The sequence below is a fragment of the Artibeus jamaicensis genome, unplaced genomic scaffold (genome assembly GCF_021234435.1).
Source record: "Artibeus jamaicensis isolate MK-2021 breed Jamaican fruit bat unplaced genomic scaffold, CSHL_Jam_final contig_797, whole genome shotgun sequence".
NCBI lineage: Eukaryota > Metazoa > Chordata > Mammalia > Chiroptera > Phyllostomidae > Artibeus > Artibeus jamaicensis.
The window spans coordinates 27855189-27860884 of NW_026521977.1; the positions used below are offsets into that span (position 1 = coordinate 27855189).

Genomic DNA, 5696 nt, shown 5'->3' on the forward strand with positions numbered 1-5696 from the left:
GCCTGTCACTTCGGGGCTGACGGGCTGTTTTCTCAGGCAGCCGTGGTAAAGCGCAACAGACCAGGCGACTTGATCACCAGGAACCGACTCTCACTGTTCAGCAGGCTGGACGTCTCACATCGAGGTGACTGCAGGCGCAGTCCTTCCGAGACCACTCTTCTCGCTCGCAGATGGCCGCCATCTCCCCGCCTCTTCATGGTCTTCCCTCTGAGCTCTATGTGCCCTGATGGGACTAGGGCCCCTGTCACCTGATCCAGGCCCCGCCTTTTGCTGTAGGGAGGGTACATGTGGCACCTCACTCAATCACCTCTTTGGAGACCCTGTCTCCAAAAATAGTCACAATCTGTGGTCAGGACTGTCACATATGAGTCTTGGGGAGACGATGCAGCCGTGACACCAGCGTGTAGAGCCTGCCCCCCAGGCTCAGTAAGCCTTCTTGTACTGCCCCCTCATCGTGCAGACTGGCACGCTGTCCGCGGCACGCAGAGTGCCTGGGCACACTCTCGGGCACGCTCGGGCACACCACGGCTGTTTAGGCAGGCCTCCCGCCTGGCTCCCCTGGCCTCTGTTAGCAGGCATGCAGCCATTTCTTCCCTCTGCCCCAGATTCGGGCTGTTATAAATCTTTCAAATGAGTCATCCTTGTGTCTCCTCTCTCCTCCCCTCAGTCCTCTAGCACAGGACCATGGTTCTTTTATCTATTTGTGGAAATTTCTAAACTCAGCCATTGCCTTCATCTTCAAAAATCACTGGTCCCGGATGACTTCTTCCAGGCTTTTTTTTTCCTGACTTTCCATTTCTGGCAGCAGCTACTCTGCCTTGATTCAGAAACTGCCCTTGTCGTATCTGAGTAGGGTCCCCCAAAGCCACGTGAGAGCCTCGAGTGGCCTTCTCTTCCCCTCCGCCGCTGCCGCCCTCGGCCCTGAGCGGGGGAGGCCCGGCGGGTCTTCGGGGCAGAGCTGGCCCTGCGTGGAGCAGCAGTGCTCCGGCACCCAGCGGCATCCCAGCAACGGCCTCGTCCCCAGGCGGTGGTTCGCTCTCCCCAGTTCCCGACTGAGACTGAGCGTCCCCAGAGCAGCAGACAGAGGAGCTTTTGTCCCTGGGCAACTGAGCAGCCTCCTGAATGCTCCTTTCAGCCCTTGTTTTTCTCTTTCAGCAGCAGCGCTGTGGCTCCATGAGCAACGCCTGGGTGCCCAAGCAGCCACCGCGGCAGCAGGCCGCAACCTGCAGAAAAGCTGACCGCCGACAGAGATCGAGCCAGCGTGTGTGTGTGCGTGCGTGCGCGTGTGCAGGGGAAGGAATGGTGTGCTATCTGCGTGTGCATGCATCTGTTTACACTCTTGTGATTCTGAACGCTGCCTGGGCTGGAGAAGTACCTGTAGCAGCTTCACCCCAGCCTTCAGACACCAGGCCAGAGGTCATGGCTGTGACTCTCAGCCAGGACCTGTCCCTGTGAACTGGCTGCCCTGTCTGAACAGAAAGGTGGCCGCACCCTAGCTGGGATTCTGGCACTGGCCCCTCCCCCAGCCCTTCCCCTCCCCCTCCTCACGTTCGACTGAGGACCCGAGGGTGACGTGTCTGGTTCTCGTCCAGAGCCCTGCTGAGTCCATCCTGCCCTGGAGGCGGAGCGGCTGGAGCGGATGGGTGCTGTCCAGACACAGTCACCTGGTCTGGCTTCTTTCTCATTTTAAAACTCCCTGCCCCGGGGTCCTCCAGATCCTTCCTCGGGTATCTAGGCCAGAGCACAAGGCTGGGGACAGATCTGGAAACTTCTGCCACCACTCAGACGTGCCCTCGTACCTGTGTGCCTGGCACTATAGACTGTAGCCTAGGAGGGACAGTCGCCTTCCGGGGACTGGAACCTAAGGTTAGTAGCAGTGTCCCCGCTCTCACCATTGCTTCCCCGGAAGCTGAGAGCCAGCTCTGAGCTGACTGTGGGGACCCAGTGCCTCCCCAGGGGGCGGGTTCCTGGGCCCCCTGGCCACACTCCAGGACGCCGCAGTGCTGCTGCCGAGTTCAGCTGACACCACTCCAGGGAGGCCGTCCTGGTCGGTGCTCTGCAGGCCTCCGGGCCCAGCACTGGCCAGCATCCAAGCTGCCATGCCAGCGCCGCCAGTAGCTGGGCGCCAAGGACCCAAGGAGGTGGGCTGGGGTGGGCACTGCTAGGGACAGTTGGGAAAGGTCCAAGTAGCGAGCCCCCCAGAAGCAGCAGGCGGGAGGATGGACCCAGAGAAGCCAAGGCCTTACATTCCAGGAGTGGCCTGTGCCTCCCACCTCAGCCTCCCACTGGCGAAGGCCTGTGCTGAGAAAGACAGAATGAAAAGAAGGACTCGGGTCAGCTGTAGCGAGTCTTCCCTCCGCCCCTCGGCCAGCACTGGAGCCACAAAGTGTGCGTGTGTGTGTGCGTGCGTGTGCTTGTGTGTGTGGGAGTGTGCTCGCGCACTCGTAACTGAGAGGCTAATTCCTTTCTGGATTTTTGTCCTCACATGTAACATTAAGCTGGCCTCTCGGCCTTCTCCTCTCTACCTCCCTGTGACCTTTCCTGCCCTCACAGCTATGAACTCCCTCAGCCCCAGCCCCGTGTCTCACTGTCCTCCATCCTCGCACCAGAGCCCGGGGTCAGGCCCCTGTCCCCCTCAGCTGCCCAGCACATTGATGGGCTTCTCCTCGAGATGTCCTCAGGTGTCCTCAGCCAGAGAGCTGCCTTCAGAGCCCCACTGTGGCAGGTGTGCCACCCTCACCGGAAATGTCCCGTACTCGCCTGGGGGAGCAGGGCGCAGGTGGTGGTGTGTATTTGAAGCCTTGCATTGGGAACACTCCTATTCCCCGAGCTCCAGCGAGGAGGAGAGAATTGGGCCTGTTGTCAGAAGCAGGGAGAGCTTGGAAGGGCTGGTCTGAGAAACGGGGCCTGAGGGCTTCGGGCCAGAGTCACTGCTAACTTAGCAGCACCTTCAAATACCAGGATGAGTCCCTTTTCCTGCCTGTTTGATCTTGGCTGTCTTCCTTAAGGAACAAGCTGGCCAGGCCATGTAACCCTGCTTCACCCTCCCTGGCAAGCTGGCCCGTTCCCAGGGGAATGGAGCCGTCCACTCCCGGAGCTGGGAAGGTTGGGAAAGGGTGCGTCCAGGGGACTGGAGCGCCGCGGCGGCTTCATGCCTCCCCTGTCCTGGCCCAGGTGTCCCCGGGGGCTGCCAGAGAGCATTGGCCCACGTCCTAATGCAAAGGCCGTCGTGGGGAAGAGACAGTCGAAGGCAAAATGCACTTTATACAGGGACTTTTGTTGCAGGGAAGGTGTGTTTCTCCCATAGTTTGTGAATATTCACTTATTTCATAAATGTCTGATCCTGTCTAAACAAAGCTGTGCTGTCGTCAATTTGTGGGCCACTTGGGGCCTGGGTGAAGCCTTAGGTCAGATCATCTTGGTTCTGCTGGGACCGGGAGCCTCTTACCCCTCCTTAGAGGTGGCAGGGAGGCAGGCTTGGAGAGAAATGGAAGAAGGGGGATACCCCTAGGTGAGCAACTGGCGCTCCAGATGTTTGTCAGAGTTGGGGGTCAATCAGGCAGAATGACAGGAGTGCTCCAGACCCCGGACGAGGTGGGCGCCTGAGTGTCGTTCAGCATTTACCCGGCCTTTGACCCAGCTAGCCTCCCCCCACCCCACCCCGTCATTGCTGGGGTCAGTCAGGCCCTCAGTCCATCCTTTACTGCACCTTGGCCACTCAGGTTACAGCTGTGTGGTGCAGAAGTCCGCAGGGCCTCTGGCTTTGGGCTGGTGGTCAAGATCTGTCCAGAGCCAAGCCCGGGGCCTGGGTGCTGGCTTTGTCTTGTGCCCTCTTGACAACAGTGGTGCGCTCTGTGCAGTGTGCAGGTTTCTTCCCTGGGAACCCTGGAAGTGAGAACGTTACCCCACACTCCAGCTTCTCGTGGGAAGCAGCTCAGGGAAGGCCTGAGGATATCACCTGCTGTCCTGCATGGAGCTGAGAAAGTAGAAAGGAAGAAACTTGACCCTGGGGCTTATATCATCCTTGGCTGTAAGGCTTTGAAGCCCCTGATGGGCCCCTTCCTTCTCTTTCTTCCCCTGGCTTCTAACTAATATGGCTCTAGCTTGACCTCAGGGGCTAAGAACAAAGGGATACCTTTGTTCCTGGGCAAAAGACCTCGGAGGATGGACAAACACCCATTCTAAGGAACAGTTAGCTGCTATGGCAAGACCGCTTTCCTGGGAGAAAAAGCCAGGCACCATGGCAGTAGGTGGTTACTGGTTGGGCATAGTGAAAGGAGCCTAGACCACAGTAGCAGGAAGGGTAAAGTGACCATCCAGATGGGCCCAGGGCAGGGAAAGCAAGGCCTTCGGCTCCAGGTGTTGGGATGTTTGTTCTCCGGGCTGGAGCTGGGGGTTGTTTGCCGTAGGGCTGGTGCCTGCAGCTCCTTTCCAGATCCTCCATTGAAGGAAAAAGGGGCAGCTAACCAGTTGGCAGTCCAGCTCTTCAAACAGGGCCCCACACACTGTGAAATGCCCCTTCTTCAGAGAGAGGTGAAGGCCTGAGCAGTTCCCTCAGGTGGCCAAAGAAGCCAGTGAGCTTTGGCGAGAGGCTCTGTGATCCACCAAAGCTAGTGCCCTGGCCTTGGCCAGCAGCTTGCATGCCCATCAATCCACACTCTGTGAAAGAACTCATGGACTAGCCCTCCTAGGGCGGAGGAAACTGGGAAGAAAGCACAGCCTGAACCTAACAGGGATGGAGGTGCTGGAAGGAGCAGCAAACCACCAAAAGAATCCCAAGAAGGTAACTGGGGGTGGAAGGAAAGGTCCCGAGTTGTAGAATGTGAGAAGCCAGCTAGCGGGTGTCTGTGGGTGCAAAAGAGGGAGGCTCTGCAGGAAGTGCAGTGGAGATGCTGAGTGAGAAAGGCAGACAAACTGGGAAAGCCCTGCCACAAAAAAGGAAAAGCTGAGAGAAGCTACGAGGAAGGGTTCAGCTCACTGTGAGTAGCTGTTTGGGGCTGAAATAGGGCTTGGGATCAATGTTTAGAGAGAAGACCTTCTAGGGAGAGTCCTTAGGAGGGTTCCCCTTAAGGTAAAGGGATGGGGGGGGCTGAGACCTGGGCCCCAGGTGGAGATGGGCTCTTCTCAACCTCTGTGACAACACGTTTGCATTACGTTTCATCCTCACAACCAGCATGGGAGGGACCATTATTTTCCCCATTTCACAGATGAAGAAAGCAAACCTCAGGACTAAGTCACTAAGGCAAGGCCACATCACTTGGGGAGCCAGTCTGTGACAGGTGTGGAGTCACACCACCCGACTTTAAACCTATCTGCTCTGGGAGCCCACTCCGGACACCTCACCTGTTTTCCTATTTTTCCACTACCCTTCTTTCCGGGCGCCTTCTTTGTCTGCTGTCGGGGACTGATTGGGCCCTGGGGACGAGGGTCCTGCAATCAGTTACCCGATACCTGGGCACCAGGCCCTGGCCCTCCGACTGGCAGAACGCGAAAGGACAGGAGGTTGGGAGGGAGGCTTTGCGGGAGGGGCAGGGGGACAGAAGTAGTGTGGAATTTAGAGTGGGACTGGGCCAAGCCGGGGGCCGCGGGGGCCGCGACTTCAGCACCTTGGAGAGTGCCCAGGGAGGGCGGGGCTAGCGGGTCCAGGGGCGGGGCGGGGCGGGGCACAGGAGACCCCGGCCAAGCCCCGGGAACGC

General features: G+C 58.6%; 1 protein-coding gene across 2 annotated transcripts in view; it reads left to right on the forward strand.

Moving 5' to 3' along the window:
- CRY2 (cryptochrome circadian regulator 2) overlaps positions 1-3350 on the forward strand; it is a 33259-nt gene extending 29909 nt beyond the window's left edge. Inside the window, exon 12 of one of the 2 annotated variants that reach the window (XM_037166192.2) lies at positions 1156-3350. The gene's annotated coding sequence lies outside the window, so the exon portion shown is untranslated. The remainder of the gene's footprint in view (positions 1-1155) is intronic. The other variant, XM_037166193.2, reaches the window with a different exon arrangement.
- The last annotated feature ends 2346 nt before the right edge of the window (positions 3351-5696 follow it).